Source organism: Oncorhynchus keta, unplaced genomic scaffold (genome assembly GCF_023373465.1).
Source record: "Oncorhynchus keta strain PuntledgeMale-10-30-2019 unplaced genomic scaffold, Oket_V2 Un_contig_15927_pilon_pilon, whole genome shotgun sequence".
In the NCBI taxonomy this organism is placed as follows: domain Eukaryota; kingdom Metazoa; phylum Chordata; class Actinopteri; order Salmoniformes; family Salmonidae; genus Oncorhynchus; species Oncorhynchus keta.
Window position 1 is genome coordinate 1 of NW_026279601.1, and position 1871 is coordinate 1871.

General features: G+C 42.7%; 1 long non-coding RNA gene across 1 annotated transcript; it reads right to left on the reverse strand.

The window, feature by feature from the left end:
* Positions 1–1282: 1282 nt before the first annotated feature.
* On the reverse strand, positions 1283–1737 carry LOC127919163 (uncharacterized). Its single transcript, XR_008102103.1, has 3 exons — positions 1656–1737; positions 1569–1602; positions 1283–1352 (listed from the first exon to the last, which is right to left on the reverse strand). It is a non-coding gene; the product is annotated as an uncharacterized LOC127919163 (long non-coding RNA).
* Between the last annotated feature and the right edge of the window lie 134 nt (positions 1738–1871).

Below are 1871 nucleotides of genomic sequence, written 5' to 3' on the forward strand. Positions count from 1 at the left end.
AAGGAGTTCGTTTGGGAAAGCTTAATAGCCTTCAGCACTGGTAGGAACACAACACTGACCATGCCTGGCTTTGAGATAAGAGCTCCATACATGAGGCGATGAGAAAATATGTCTGGACAAATGAGGAAATGAAATATTGCTTTTGTAGCAACATAATGAACACATTTCATAATTTATTCAGACAATCAGACACATTGCCAGCATTAGCACATGTATTTTGATCCTATTCAAGCCACCTCTCAACCCTACAAAAGGGGATGTGACCAATAAATGTTATATCCGTATATAACAGTATATCTCCATATGTCCATTATATCTAGTAGAACTATGTCATAATAACACATTACATTTAAGTGCAATCATGACTATATGTCAATTAAGCTAACCAATACCCCACTGCATCCTCTATGGGCCAATCAACCTCCCAAATACACCCCCTTGTTCAGACGTTTCCTCTGGCAGTAAATCCCTGACAGACAGCTATAGGAAACACTCACTAACACTCACTGACCTGGTCATTGAAGTGTCTATGGTAGTTAATGCCCCTGGTCTAACCTGGTCATTGAAGTGTCTATGGTAGTTAATGCCCCTGGTCTAACCTGGTCATTGAAGTGTCTATGGTAGTTAATGCCCCTGGTCTAACCTGGTCATTGAAGTGTCTATGGTAGTTAATACCCCTGGTCTAACCTGGTCATTGAAGTGTCTATGGTAGTTAATGCCCTGGTCTAACCTGGTCATTGAAGTGTCTATGGTAGTTAATACCCCTGGTCTAACCTGGTCATTGAAGTGTCTATGGTAGTTAATGGTCTCACCTGGTCATTGAAGTGTCTATGGTAGTTAATACCCCTGGTCTAACCTGGTCATTGAAGTGTCTATGGTAGTTAACCCCTGGTCTAACCTGGTCATTGAAGTGTCTATGGTAGTTAACCCCTGGTCTAACCTGGTCATTGAAGTGTCTATGGTAGTTAATACCCCTGGTCTAACCTGGTCATTGAAGTGTCTATGGTAGTTAATGCCCCTGGTCTAACCTGGTCATTGAAGTGTCTATGGTAGTTAATACCCCTGGTCTAACCTGGTCATTGAAGTGTCTATGGTAGTTAATACCCCTGGTCTAACCTGGTCATTGAAGTGTCTATGGTAGTTAATGCCCCTGGTCTAACCTGGTCATTGTTAAGTTACCCTGGTCTAACCTGGTCATTGAAGTGATGGTAGTTAATGCCCTGGTCTAACCTGGTCATTGAAGTGTCTATGGTAGTTAATGCCCCTGGTCTAACCTGGTCATTGAAGTGTCTATGGTAGTTAATGCCCCTGGTCTAACCTGGTCATTGAAGTGTCTATGGTAGTTAATGCCCCTGGTCTAACCTGGTCATTGAAGTGTCTATGGTAGTTAATCCCCTGGTCTAACCTGGTCATTGAAGTGTCTATGGTAGTTAATGCCCTGGTCATTGAAGTGTCTATGGTAGTTAATACCCCTGGTCTAACCTGGTCATTGAAGTGTCTATGGTAGTTAATACCCTGGTCTAACCTGGTCATTGAAGTGTCTATGGTAGTTAATACCCTGGTCTAACCTGGTCATTGAAGTGTCTATGGTAGTTAATACCCCTGGTCTAACCTGGTCATTGAAGTGTCTATGGTAGTTAATACCCTGGTCTAACCTGGTCATTGAAGTGTCTATGGTAGTTAATGCCCCTGGTCATTGAAGTGTCTATGGTAGTTAATGCCCCTGGTCTAACCTGGTCATTGAAGTGTCTATGGTAGTTAATACCCCTGGTCTAACCTGGTCATTGAAGTGTCTATGGTAGTTAATACCCCTGGTCTGCTATGGTAGTTAATGCCCTGGTCTAACCTGGTCATTGAAGTGTCTATGGTAG